This window comes from Vitis vinifera, chromosome 6 (genome assembly GCF_030704535.1).
Source record: "Vitis vinifera cultivar Pinot Noir 40024 chromosome 6, ASM3070453v1".
NCBI lineage: Eukaryota > Viridiplantae > Streptophyta > Magnoliopsida > Vitales > Vitaceae > Vitis > Vitis vinifera.
This window is the reverse complement of record NC_081810.1, coordinates 20,928,477-20,944,088: the sequence shown is the minus strand read 5'-3', so window position 1 is coordinate 20,944,088 and position 15,612 is coordinate 20,928,477.

Genomic DNA, 15,612 nt, shown 5'->3' with positions numbered 1-15,612 from the left:
ATTCAATAGTAAAATCAAAACAAATATCTCCATCATAACTTGACCTTGTGATCATTTATGCCCATTCGAATATGCCCTTAATTTTGATTAGCAACAAGAAATATTTGTCTCTTGAGTCCATCTCTAGTTATCAAATAATATTTTTAGTGATAAGTATCAATATCATATCATCAATCAGATTATGGTACGTGTATATTTTTAAATTTTATTATTTATATTATAATTTTATTTATTTACACCTTTATATTTTAGTAGTATTTACTTATATCTTCATTCAATTATGTAGATCTCATTATTCATATTTGGCGATCCAAATTTATACTTCGATCAATGTCACTACAATTCCATATCTATGAAAGTAAAATACAAATTGTGTTTGATCAAAGTATTTAATAAATCACAGCAAGGATCCTTCCAATAATCGATAGCCAACACATTGAGCATTATAAATATTAGAATAGCCCCATGGGGCTAGTGGGGCCTTCCATGCATATGGGTGAAAATGAGTTGGATGAAGCTGACAGGAGAAGCCCTGCGAGTGCAGTCTCAATTAAATTTTGCTTTTGCTCCAGTAGATCTCCTGCACATGGGTCCCAAGGCCGAAGAACATTACAAACCTCACAACAGTACCATACTGGCAACACCAAATGGTTCTATATCGACCCACCCGGTGAGTGTGGGGAGCAGAGAGACTTCAAAGAGCGAAGACTGACAATTGAAAAGAAATCAACCTCAAACTCAATCTGCATTTTCAAGGATCATATTGAGACACTTCCTCCATGCATATACCAGAAAGTAAAGGAAGGTTCGCTAGAGGGTGGTTGGAAGAGGACCCACTGTATTTTTATTTTTTTATATTTAAATAATAATTTTTTTTAAATGTTTATTTTCAAATTCCTCAGATGAATTTTTTTTTTTCCAAACAAGATTTATAATGACTCACTTTTAACTTATAGATACTATTTTTTTTAGCAATTCTCTCGGTTTTAAAACGCGTCTTACAAAATCTCTTACTAATATCTATTTCATTTTTCATCCTTTATTTTTATCTTACTTAGGTAATTTTTTTTAAATAGGGTTTTGGTAATAGAGTATAATTTATTTTATTTTTTAAAATAGATTTATGAGTACCCACATCACTAAACAGATTGTCTGCCTCTCCCTGTATCTTTAGCTGTAATGAAGAAAAGAACAGCCCATGAATTCCTAAAACCAACTAAATCCCAGAGATTCGGATTGAAAGGGGAGAAAAAAAGATAAAAAGCAGATATTGGTGGATGTGTTCATGTCAGAAAAATTGAGAAATCGATGTTTCATTGCTTGGTCCCCATCTAGTACTCGAGAGTAAAGATAAGCAGAAATGGACATGTGCAGTTGCAAAAAGAAAGACCCGGCAGTTTTTGGCCAACTTAAGTGTAGTCTCAATGGGGGTCCACTACTCTTAAAATGATTCCGAATGGAAGGTCGCATTTCTTTCTATAGTATATTGAAATAGGACGTCCACTGGGCTATTACATCAAGAGAAAACTGTTCAAACGGAAGAAAGAAATAGTAGATGTACATGAATAATTATGTATCACAAAATTAATCATATTATATATTGATGTATTAGTCTAGATTGGTAATATTCCTCTATTTATGCGTGAGTCCTATCATTGTACTTCTATGGGCATGTATTTGAAATAATCAGAGTTTAAGAAGTGACTATGATATGATTAGAAGGTATATATTTTGAAGAAAACGCAGAAAAATGAAGTTAAAAGCAAAAAGGGAGACTAAGGATGGCAATGGGGCGGGTTTTTTCGGGTACCCGCCCCGCCCCGCCCCTAATGGGACGGGGTTGAAATTTAATAAACGGGTTTTTAACGGGTATGGGATTTTTTTTTTAAACCCGGGGTAGGTTCAAGTATTGCCCTATCTCGCCCCGCCCCGCCCCGTTTACATATAAAATCAATTTTAAAATTTAATTTAATTTAAATTTTAAAATTAATTTTATTTTACTATTTTTAATATATAGATAATAATAAAAAAATTAATAAAATAAGTTATAAAAAATATAATAATTTTATTATTTATAAATATATTTATTTTAATGTAATTAAAAATTTTAAAAAAAAAATTTTAAAAAAAAGAGGCTAAACGGGGCGGGGCGGGTTTGGGAATTTCCCATACCCGCCCCGCCCCGTTTAATTTTTTAAACGGGACGGGGATGAGAATTATTTTTAATAAACGGGGCAGGGTTGGGATGGGGGCGACCCGTCCCGAACCCGCCCCGTTGCCATTCCTAAGGGAGACATGGTATGTTCGAGTTTTCCAAAGGGGCATTCAAACGTCCTGAAGAGTATTCAAATACTACTCTTAGTGGTGCAGTTCAAATGCTTGACCCTCCTATTTATGTTTTTAAACCTAGTGCTGCAAATTGTGTTATGTATTGTTCTCTTCATTAGAGAATAATTGTAACCTATTTATACACAAGAGTTAGGTAGACTTAAGGTAAACAAACAAAGAGAATTAAGGTAGAAAAATTACAAGATATTCTAAAGCAAGAAAATATTTAACAAATCAAGAAGAATTGAAAAGGAATAGAAAATAGTTGACCAAGATCTTGATGAAGGAAAAAATTAAGACAATTGGAGATTCTCCCAATAATTCAATGGCTAGTTAGAAAAGTATTCCAAAATCTTCAACACTACCCTTCAAGTTGGTTCATAGATACTTTTCATTCCTAACTTGCTTATTATTTCGTGGAATTTTTGCTTTGATAGCCATTTCGTAAGAACACCATCTAGCTACTTATCAAAGGAGATATAGGTCATGCAAACAAGGTCATTCTCAAGTTTCTTTTTAATGAAATGTCTATCGACTTCCCCATGCTTGATTCTGTTATGTTGAATTGGGTTGTGAGCTATGTTAATGCCTACTTTATTATCACAATAAAGTATCAAAGGATGGTTGTTAGCTAGCGTCAACTCTTGCATTAAGGATTTCAGCTAGATTAGTTCACATATTCCCAAAGCCAAAGACTGAGATTCTGCTTTAGCACTTGACCTGGCCACAACCAATTGTTTCTTACTTCTCCATGTTATCAAGTTGCCTCCAAGGAATGTACAGTAACCAAATGTAGACCTCTGGTCACTAATTGAACCTGCCCAATCTGCATTAGTGTAGGCCTCAATTTCTAGCATATCATTTTGTTAACCCAAGAGTTCTCCTAATCAGGTTTTGATGATAATAAATCATGGTTAAGTGACTAATTGGTTTGAATGGTAAAGAATCTCAGGTATAAATTTGAAAATTCATCAAATAACCAAATATATACAAAATCGAGACTTTTGGAAGACTTTTGATGATAAGAAACGAATGTAAGATGAATGCATGGGTGCACTGAGACTTTTCATACCCTTCCATGCATCTTTTAAAACCTGGGTTTTATCAAATGTACCTTAGGCAAAACGTTTCAAAATTGGCATATTAATTTACCTAAAAACCTTGCCTAAGTGTTAGAAAAGAAAGGAATTAAAAAAGATAGGTTTTCAGGGCCAAAAGGCTGAACCAGTTGAGGCTTTGGCCAACCGGCTCAACCTGTTGCCCTTGTCCGGTCGAGGTCTGATTGAGGAGTGCCAAAAACACCCTCTCTCATCCAGTAGCTTCCTTTTCCCGGATGAGGTTTCCTCTTTCCTGGTCGAGGTCCGGTCAAAGCAACGGTAACCTGCCAAAGCATTAAATGCTCTAACGACTAGTGAACCGATCGATCCCCAGCTCGACTGATCGAGGCTACCTTTTGCTTTTCTTGGCTCCCGAGCTTAGAAACCTATAAATTGAGAGTTTCACTTCATTTATGACATAGAGAACACTTGCAATCACTTGTCTACCTACATATTCTTGGCCTAAAAGCTCTCATTTCTTTCTTAGTGCATTAAATCTTCACTTGCATATCTTTTAGTGCACCGATGTGAGTCATCTTAGCTTTGTTTTGTATTTAAGCTATCTTTGAGCTAGGTTGATGGATTCTTTCTTGTAAAGCTTGAGTGTTAAAGCCTTCAAAAGGTTTGAATCTTGAAGAGGTTGTGTAAGAGCCCATTGGAGCCGAAATTCAAGTGTAAAGGATTAGAAGCTTGGTTGAAACTTCAAGCTAGTGGAACCCTCACTCGGTTAGGAGATTGAGGAGAGTGGACGTAGGCAAGGAAGTTTCGAACCACTATAAAATCCAAATTTGAATTCTCTAACTCTATCTCTTTATTTTTTATTATATGGTGTTTGAATTTGTTGTGTTGAAAAAGTTTTTGAAAAACCCAATTCACCCCCCTCTTGGGTGTTTTTCTCATTTAAGCATAATCTTTATTTTCTCAATTGGTATTAGAGCAAGGCCTCTTGTTTAAGACTTAATCATCTAAGAGGAAATGACTATTCTATCAAGCTCATCTCAAACTGAAAATTTTACAAAGCATAAAGCTCCATTTTTTACGGGAACCGACTATCCCTATTAGAAAACTAGAATAACTTGGTATTTACAATCAACTGATTTAGACATATGGGATGTCATTGAAGATGACCCAACTTTTCCTACAAAACTAGTTGATAGAGTCTTGGTTTCAAAACCCAAGCAAGAATAGAATGAGCTTGATAGAAAAAAATTTCAATTAAATGCTAAGGTCATTTTTACTTTGCAATGTGTTATGGATATAAATGAATATAATAGAATATGTCAATGTAAATCAGTTAAAGAAATTTGGAGATTGCTTGAAATAACTCATAAAGGAACAAATCAAGTAAAAGAGTAAAAAATAAATATACTTGTCCATTCTAATTCTGGTTCCTACAAGCAATAAGAGTAGTTTTTATTATAGGTTTTCTTAGTTTAAGAGTAGGAGTAAAAGTAGTTTGTTGGAATACTTACATTACTCCATTTCCAACCCTAGATTGATTAGGGTGCATGCAAACTATCCTAAGGGCTCTCTAGATTTATATAGTGGAAGTAAAAAACATCTAAAACAATTAGATTTGGAGAGTAATGTTTCACCTCAAATCTAGATGTTCTCAAAACAAATCATGTTTATGAAAATGCATCATATACATGGTAGATCTCGCAAACTAAGAGTCTTCCTCCTGATGGCCCTTTTTTAGATCCTAACACGTAAATGGTGGAGTCATCTCATAGTGTTAGTGGCTAGAGTTCCCTTCTCTTTGGAGAATGAAAGACTGAATATATGAAGTGAAACCATAAGCCCCTAAAGGAAGGTTTATATGGGCTTCTTACAGGCTTAAGTGACTTAAGCTCATCTTAGGCTTGAGTCACTTAATCCAACCCACTTGGGTCTTATTTGATTAACTAGATTTATTAGGCTCCAATTAATTAGTTATTTGAATTTAAAGAAACCATTCACAACTCTTGTGCAATGTTACATATTTATCAAAACTTCCTTATGCATACATGTAAATAAATAACACACCATGCACACATGTGAATAAGGAATACAACTAATCCTTAAAAACAATGTCACCATGGAATATAAGCTTGAGCCAAGACCACTGGAACTCATAGGAAAATATTAACTCTCTTATGATCCAATTATGAATTTGATTTAACATCTCATTATAGAGAATCAATTTAACTTCACTATCCTATGATATTACAACAAAAAACAAGATCTCAGACCTCAGACCTATTATTCACTATATCCAGACTACCCATGAAATGATGTCTAGGATCTAATAAGGTAAATGTTATCAACCTATGAGGGTGAAATAAACATCCATGTTTTTATTGGGTTGAAGTTTAATCGAGCTAAGCAAGGTTGAGATGACCAAAAGCCCATCCAAAAAGTAAAAACTACAATCAAGCTTAGATTTTCCTAGTCACAATTGACTTTCCTTATCCCAAGCTTGGTACTACTATGGCATGAGCTTCAGGTTTAGTTAAAAGATTGATGGTGCAAGCAAAAAGTACATAAATCGAGTTTATGTGCTCTACCAAAAGGGTAACCTACACAAAATAAAGATTTGTACTTACATCTAATGATCTTAGTTTCATATACATATGATTTTGAGCATGTTCAAACTTTAGGATGAGTCAAAAATACCCTAAGTGGAGCCTAGATTCTAGTTCAAGCTTAAAACTCAAGCTACTCGAAAATTAGTCTAAGTTTACATCAATCTCACCTAAACATTTAGGGCTAAGCAGGAAGTCACTTTGCCACCTTAGGCCAATTGGTATTATTGTATGGTTAAAACTTAACTCTCTACTTGCAACATGGTTTAAACTATGTCGTTGTCAATATAAAAAAAGTAGGAGGAACTAGTCATTCACTTTCCTCTTGGGGCATTATCTGTAAAGTGATAGGAATAATTGTGATTAAAGACTAATTGGTGAAAACTAACCAAACCACATCATTTGATATGCTATTTTGAACTATCACTCTCACCATGTATCAATTAGCAAATTGAGAGAATTATGGGAGAAAATTTACTTAAACATTAAAGTTAATACACATGAACTCTTGATTCTTAGAAACTCCACTTCAATATGTGCATGCAGAAGCATCTACAATTCAAACATGTTTTTAGAAGCATTGAGGAAATCTAATAAAAAAATGCATTAAGAGTTCATCAAATTTCAAATCACTATCATGGAAATTATATTTAGGTTATTCTCAAGATCTAGATTTTAAAGATTGTCATAAATTTGATGTAATTCGATTGTTTAAAAAAAAAAAATTGTGACTCAAATTTGGACCATATGCATTAAATGTTGGAAAACAATAAAGAGAGAGAGGAACAACCATAGAAATAAATAAAGGGGCAATTGTGTTTTCAACTCATATAGGGTTCATAATTAAGATAAGGTCCTCCAACCACTCATAATTGATGATAAGGATATGGGATAGTAATTGAAAAAAATACACACTTGACTCATTTTTGCCTTTATTCTATTACTTGTCACTATTCTTTCTTATTTAACCATTTTTTTATTTTTCATTATTTTTTTAAACTCTTTTATAAATAATTGAAAAATTAACATTATTTTTTAGTTTTAAATTATAAATAAACAAAAATTATATTAATGATTCAAAGACTATTTTGGAAAATACTTTCTAAAAAAAATATTAATTTAAATAAATAAAAATTATCTTTTACATTTATTTTTATCTTTTACATTTTAGAAGTAAATAATTTAATGATTAAAATACCATTTAAAATAAATATATTCACTATTTTAATTTTTTTTATGCTAAAAAGTATTTTAAAGTTTTTTTTGCTATTATAAAATAAAAATTTTAATTTTTTTTTTTAATCTTCTTCCTTCCTTATTTTAATAACTTTTTAAACATGATTTTTAGTAATAAGTTATATGAAATGTTACAAATTTGTTTATTAAGGATTTTTTTTAATGATTTGAATTAATTGAAAATTTATTAAAATAAGAAAAAGAAAAAGAAATAAAGAGGATAGATGGAGAGTTTTTATTTTAAGTACTCAATTAAAATGTTTTCATAGGACCTAATTTTAGAAGTGGATTATATCAATACATAGTAGAGATTGAATTTTTCTTATATAAAAGTGTTGAAAGGTATATTTACTTATTTTAGATGCAAACAAGTAACTAAAAATTATATGGATTATATTTGAGTTTAGCTTTAAAATATTTTTCTAGTTTTTATTTTTTATTTTTTTATTTTTAAAAATAATTTTTATTTTCTATATTGTCTCTTTTTGAAAATACGTTTAATTAAAAAATTAAAACTATTTTTACTTATGAAAATTGAAAACCTTGATTAGTATTATTTTTTTTATATGAAAAAAAATATATTTATTCATTTATTGTGCCACTATACAATTGTATTACACTAACTGTACAAGAAAAATGTATTAAGTGTACAAAGACGTACAAGACTATCATTTGTGAAATATTATAATAGATTATGAGTCATTCTTTTATTTTTCTTATCACTCACGAATAGTGCATATATGTCATGCACTTTATTTAATTCCCGCCTGAAAATTCCAATGCTTTCTCCAATAATTATATTTGGGGAAATTTTTGTTGGGAATATAGTTAAACACTCCTACGTGGACATGGACACATAACTTAGGAGGGATATGAAATTTATGCCATTGTACAAGGGTATTAAACTAACTGTATAAGGGAAATATAATTTTGTACAAAGATGTACAAAATTACCCTTTGTAAATTATTTTAATCAATTCTAAACCATTTTTTTATTTTCCTTGTCACCCAAGGATTGTATGCCTATGTGTGGACCCCGCATTTCGGCTCATGCGTTTCCCACTCGATGGCGAGCTCGATTTTTATTTGAAAAAAATGATCTTTATTGATTAAGAAAAATTGACTTGGAGTCGCCACTTATTTTTGTTTTATTTTTAAAAGGGTAAAAAAAATAAGAAAGAAAAACCTTACGTGTGACTCCTTATTTTGGAAAAGGTGATCTACGAAAAACCGGATCGAGTTCGGGGGTCAGGTTACTTATCGGGACGGTACGGTATAAACCGTAGCACCCCTCTAAGTCCCTAAAGTCGGGTCTCTACTAATAAAATGAAGTTGACGTGGCAATCAATAGGGAAATCAATGGGTACTCAAATCGATTAAACGCATGTGGGAATCAAAGCACGCAATAGAGAATGACCAGAATGGAAGTAGATGCGTACCTAGGCCACGAACGAGCAATGCGCTATCATAAAATTGGGGTTAGTGCACAATATAGAGCACGAAACATATCACATGCATCACCAAATGGAAATTAAAATTGTTCGAAGGAAAACGGGATTTTTGAAATTCATTTGAGAATTGAAGTCTTAGAGGTTATTTTGAAAATTGGAGTTTTAGAAATTATTTGAAAATTGGGTTCTTAGGAATTGAATGTAAGGATGAGAATTTTAGAAATTAAATTTGAAAGAAATTGGGATTTTGAAGAATTATTTGAAAGTTCTGGATTTTTAAGAAAAATTAAGTTACGAATATAGGGACTTTGGGGGTTAAATTTTGAAAGGGATTAGAGTTGTAAGTTTTTTTTTTTGTGAGAAGTAGAAATTATGAAATTTGATTTATAAAAATTGGAAATCTCGGAAATCATTTGGAGGCGGACCTTTTAGAAACGAATGAATAAAATGGCAACAATAATAATACTGACAATAAATGAGTAACTGAATAAGTACGATCATTAGAACATTGAGAACTGAAAATTAAGTTCGGAGATAGGACACTTGAAATTTTAGATAGCTAAATTTAGAAATCGAAATTTTTGAAGAATTAGACTTTAATGATTGAGATTTTTAAGAGAAATAAATAGGTAAATATGGAATAATGTTATTAATTAATCAAGACGATATTTGGACGGATGAATAGCGAATAGTGGGATTTTTGAGATTAAAAATTAAACTGGAAAATCGGATTTTGACGAAAGTGATATTTGAACGGATGAAAGTGAATAGTGGGATTTTTTAAAATTAAATTTGAAAGTCGGGTCTTTGAATAATTGGACCCTATTTATTGGAATTTTTAGAAGAAAGAAATAAGTAAACGTGGAATTTGTAACAATGATAACAAAGATGATGTTTGAATGAATAAGAGTGAATGGTGGAATTTTTTAGTCTAAAGGTTAAATTTGGAAATCCGATTTTAAAGAATTGAATTTTAATGATTGAAATAATTGAATAAATAAATATAGAATAATGACACTAATTGACGAAAATAATGTTTGAACGAATAATAAAAGAAAAGATTAGTGGAATTCTTCTAATTGAGAATTTGAATGAGGGCGTAGGATTTTTAAAGGATATGACTTTGAATAAATAGGTAGGTATGAGATTATAATACTAATTGACGAGAATGAATATTTAGGCGAATAAAGATGGATAGTAGAATTTTTGGGATTGAAGTTTTAATACAGAAATTGGATTTTTGAAGAATTAGGCCTTATATAAATAAATAGATATGGAATAAGAATTCTAATTAAAAAAATAAAATAAAATTTAGACGAATAATAGAATTTCTAGGATTGAAAAAAATTAAATTAGGACACGAGGTTTTTGAAATATTGGACTTTGAATAACTGGATAAATACGTGATAATAATTTTAATCGATGAAAATAAGATTTAAACCAATTATAGAAAAATTAAATTAAGATATGGGATTTTTGAAAGGGTTAGACTTTGAATAGCTAGATAATTATATGATGGTAATTCTAATTGATGAAAATGAGACCTGAACGGATTATTGAAATATTAGATTAAGACATAGGATTTTTGAGGGATTGGGCTTTAAATAACTAGATAAATATATGATAGCAATTCTAATTGACGCAAATAAGATTTAAACGAATTACAGAAAAGTTAAATTAAGACATAGGATTTTTGAAAGGGTTAGACTTTGAATAGTTAAAGAAATATGGGATAATGATTCTAATTGATGAAAATAAGATTTAAACGCATATTTGAATAATTCAATTAAGACAGGGGATTTTTGAAAAATTAGACTAGATTAATATGAGATATTGATTATATTTAATGAAAATGAGATTTAATCGAATATTTGAAGGATTAAATTAAAACATGGGAATTCTGAAAGATTAGAATTTAAATAGATAAATATAGGAGGATAATTCTAGTGGATGAAAATGAGATTTAAACGAATTGTAGAATTTTTAGAATTGAAAATTTAAATTAAAACATGGAATTTTTGAAGGATTAGACTTTAATGAATGAGATTTTTAAAAGATGACAAATCGATACATATGAAATAATAATAATTAACAATTATAATATTTACACGAGTAAAATTGCATAGGGGAATTTTCGGGATTGAATTTTCGAGGATCAAAATTTTACAAACCAAACTTAAGATTAAATTTTAGGAAGTTATTTCGAAAATGATATTTTGCATAGTTGAATATAAAATCTTCATAGGAAAAACATGTTTGTAACATTAGAAAAATGACTTGAGAGGGTCGTATACTTGGCCCGAACTTGGAGGATGGGGCTTAAGGCCCATATGAACTAATCTAAACCTACAACTTGGGTTTTGGGAGCCCACCAACAGAGCCCACCTGCCAAACATCCACCATGAAGATCTAGGGGTGGCTGCCACTTTGTTTTTAAAAAAAAAACAAAATGATGGCCAACGGATAGCAAGCCGACGGTGGGGAATAGGGCCTTCATGTCGATGATGGCCATGAGGGTATGAGGGAATAGAGGTGGGGGGCTGCTGCTTCTGCTGGCGCTCGCACTGCCATGGTCGGCGCTGCTGGTCTCACCGCCGTCTCCAGCGCTGGACGGAGATCTTGGTGGAAAGCAGCGACGGCGACGAGTGGCAGGCTCCCTCTCCGGCAGTGATTATTTGATGGACGGAGTGGCTGCTGTGGGTGAGATTGGGCCATTGAGGAGTTTGATGGGTGGTCAGGAGGTGGATAATGATCCGCATGGCAAAAAAGCTTAGGGTCATGGCCATTGGGTTAGCATCTGGGCACAGGAAATGGGTGCTTGCCCACGGCATTGCAGGTTGGCTGCACTATATTAGATGGTAACGCCTGGGTCTTCCTATTGATAGAGATATTTTTGAACTTCTGATGAACCTGAGCGAAATGGATCTTTGAAATGGCTGCTTTGATCTTGCCACCACTTTCAGGAAAGCTACGTGGCGCCAGGTGGTGGTGATGGAGGTTGATGCTGATTCGTGTCTTGCTTGCACTTGGACGCTTCCTCTGTTCATCATCAAGCTCCCATTCTACACTTCCGGGAATTATTTGGACCAAAGAGGAATCATCAAATGAAAGATCTCTTTTATACCTTTCTTAGATAAGTAACTTTCAGCTCACCAAACAGACAAGATGGGCAATATCCTCAAAACTCTGATGTTAAGTTCTCTTCGATACGGCCCAATCCAGGCAGTCAATTCAAACGTGATACCCATAACTCAAAAAAAGAAAATAGAAACAGAGAAGAGGGAGTGAAGAGAAACCAAGCATATATATGTAAGAAAGGAGGATGTTATTAAATCCAAACTCCACTTCGAGGAATGTCTACTAGCCTTCAAAAGAAACTGGTGGGAGGGTCCAAATGGTCTCGACATATGAATAGATAGCATAATAATCTTGCAACTCACACAGGGGAAAGAAAACAGAGACCCAACAAGTGAGAACAAAAAGCAGGTTTAACACGTTCAATGATCAAAACGAGTATCCAAACATCAGCAAGAAGCTTAGCGTGTCCATCAAAATAAAATAAAAATAGAATAAAATTGAAGAACGCAAGGTGAAGGATGACCAAACCTGAGCAATTCTCCCCCTGCCGCTCTCTCTGTGGATGCGGAATACGTGCCCTACCCCAAAAAGAATGCTTTCCTTGTAGCAGCTTTTTCCCCCCTCCCGTGGACTCGCCTCTAGTTCCTCAAAAGCACCAGAAAAAAAACCTCCAACCGTCACCATGCCCCCTACCCTCAAGACCTCACTGTAACTCTCTCCCTTGTGGCAGCAGGTGCCTCTCTTCCCGGGCAAGCCATTACCTCCCTTTGCTGTTCATCACATCAGCAGCATGGCTTCTCTTCCCTGTTCCTCACATCAGCAGCATGGCTTCCCTGTCTGTTGCAGCTGGTCCCACGCATGGAGAGGGGTCCCCCAACACCTCTCGGGTGCTGCCAGCTACTCTAATGATATAAAAAAACTAAAATACCCCTTGGCTCTTCAAAAGGGGTCTACATTATGTCATGCATTTTATTTAACTCTTACATGGAAATTCTAATATTTTCCCCAATAATGATATTTGGGGAAAAAAATTTGATCATAAGTCATCCACCATTTTCTTAACCAAACCATTGAAAATATGATTAATACACCTACATGAACATATAACTTATGAGAAATATAAAATTTGTGTCATTGTACAAGGATATTACACTAACTGTACAAGGGAAATGTGCTAAGTGTACAAAGGTGTATAAGGCTCCTAATAGATTTTGTACAATTTTTAAACAACTTGAATTTAACATTAAGACGATTATTGATAGTTTTTTTTTTCTTTTTTTACCAAACTATGTCATTAAGACATTCCCTACAAAAATTAACACATAGGAAATAAAATTAAAATCAATCATATTTGAATTGTTCATTATAAGTAAACTAAATTAAATATATATTTTTACTATTTTGTCTTTATATATATAATTTCATTGTTATCAATAGAGATTAAAAAAATCATATTTAAATGGAATTACGAATAAACAAAAATTATTTTTATAACCTTTTTATTTTTTTAAATCATTAATTTAAATTATGAAATTAGTTTTAAAATTAAAAATATTTGTTGTAATTATAGTTTTGGAGATTTCATGATTTTTATCTTATAACTTTGAAAAAAATGCTTTAATAAGAAAATATTTATTTTAATGATTTTAAATATTTAAATCTTTATTAAAAAAATATTTAGGATTAGTGTGGATAGCAATTAGGTAATTTTGGAATGGAGAAATTTTGAATATTTTGAAAACTTTAATTTGGCCAATTACATTATTTACACTTTCAAAATTATTGGAAGGTTGGTAAATTAGTATTAAAATATTGTCTTCTTGATTAATATTATATATATATATATATATATATATATATGCATGTGAGTGTTTACATTATTTTTGAAATAATAAACACCATGTGTCTAATTTGTAAGTTAGAAAAAACAAATTAATAATATTTTATGAGGTATTTAAAAAGTATTTATTATATGTTCTATAAATTTGAAAAAATATAATATTTGATGATATCTAATTTACAAGTTAGAACAAACAAATAATACTAATATTTTATGAGGTGTTTAAAAATTATTTAATATATATGAGAAATAATATAAGTTTGAAATAAAGAATCATATTTAAAATTATAATCATATTTATCAAATTTTTTACTAAGATTATCTTTAATTCTTTTAATATATTTATACTCATTTATTTAAAAAATGAAAAACTAATTTTTTTTTTTTTTTTTTTGTAAACATGTTCTATTACTTTTCAAGTAAAAAATTATATAAGTACGAAAGTCAATAAACAAAATTAAATACCACTTTCAATAATTTTTAGATAAAATTTTATATAATATATTTTATTTGAAATTTAATTTCTAAAGTTTAACTAAAAAATTGTATTGACAAATTTCTTGTTGTGAGTCAAAATACTTTGCATTAGTTTATCTAGATAAGAAAAATTATTAGTATAATTTTAGAACTTCATATCTTAATAATTTTTTTCAATCAATTTATCTTTTTAAAAATTTTAAAATAAAAACATTAAAAATTAAAAAGCTAAAAATATATATATATATATATATATATATATATATATATATATATATATATATATATATATATATATATATAAAGTGAAGTGATAGTCAATTTTAAAATTTTTTAAAATATGGTTAATGTAGAAAATATAAAAAATAATTAAAAATAAGAGAAAAATATAAATGAAAGGGTAATATAAATTTAAAATTAAAAATTAAAATTAAACTAAAAGATAAATGCAAAAAGATAAAAAATATTTGGATGAAAAATCCCAAAAATTCTATCATTGCTTATAACAAGAGTAAAAAGATTCAATATCTTTAAAAATGAAAAACAAAAAAACATTATTTTTTTTATTTGACATAAAATAGAAATATAGATTGGAAGAAAAAAAGAAGTTAGAAATGAGTAATACTTAATAGGGAATAGAAAAGGGAAAAAAAATACAAAAAAATTTGAAATTCACACTCACTTATGTCAATGTAAGGGTTAAGGGTATTTTAGGAATTAATGAAAAACAATATCCTTCATCTTAATTTCCATACTTTGTTTGGGTCTTGAGCTTAAATATACATGATATATGGACCAAATATTAATTTTTGGGCCAAACTGAGCCCAAAACACAATTCTCCCATATAAAAATAAATAAATAAATATATAATCACATTTTATAACAAGCATACTTCCACTATACTACAATGATTTGCATTCCTCTTATTTATCCTATAATGATTTTACATTCCTCCCATTAATCTACATGTATTAAACTATAGGCAAGATCGGTTTTTGGATATACGTTGTATCATTGGAATACTTATGCTAGTCACAGGGCTTGATGCTTCTAGTAAGTCTCAAGGGTAATTTTGGAAAGAAGAAGGAGAAAAAGAGAAAAGTTACAATTTTTCTTAATATTTCTCAAAGTTAATAATAATCCTCATTCTTACAATTAGCTCTATTTATGAGTAATTGAATATGCTAATTTTAAAGAAAAAAATTAATTTTAATAAGAATAAAAATCCTAATTAAGATTTAAAAAAAAATAAGAATCCTAATTTGAGTGAAAATAAGAATCATTTTCTTTCCAACTTGAAATGAATGATCTTCATCCCCATCATCAAGTTTTCTATTGGAAATCTAAACTTGTACTACATGTAAGCTTATTACTTGGTTGTGAGCTCATGCTATCATCCTTTTTCAACTACAATGAGGAATTAGGCCGGATATGATGGAGCTTTTACTTTGTTGATTAACTATGTTGAAGTAGTCATTTATAAGACTTTACGATCTACTATTAATTTATTTGGTTATGCATACTTGGATAAATTACTATC